Below are 335 nucleotides of genomic sequence, written 5' to 3'. Positions count from 1 at the left end.
TGATATAACATGAATAAAGTGCCATGGTTTAAAAAAGAATGGCCCTAGGGGGCTCATTTAATTGAATGCTTAGGGCATTGGTGGCGCACGCCTTTAATCCCAGTACTTGAGAGGCAGAGGCAGGCAGATTTCTGAGAGATCAAGGCCAGCCTGATTTCCAAAGTGGGCCCAGGGCAGCCAGGGCTATTACACAGAGAAACCCTGTCTCAAGAAACAAAACGCTTCCTTTTATAAGAGTTGTCTTGCCGGGTGTGGTGGCGCACGCCTTTAATCCCAGCACTTGGGAGGCAGAGGCAGGCGGATTTCTGAGTTCGAGGCCAGCCTGGTCTACAGAG

Source organism: Mus pahari, chromosome 12 (assembly GCF_900095145.1).
Source record: "Mus pahari chromosome 12, PAHARI_EIJ_v1.1, whole genome shotgun sequence".
NCBI classification, from domain to species: Eukaryota; Metazoa; Chordata; class Mammalia; order Rodentia; family Muridae; genus Mus; species Mus pahari.
Note: the sequence above shows the minus strand (reverse complement) of the source record.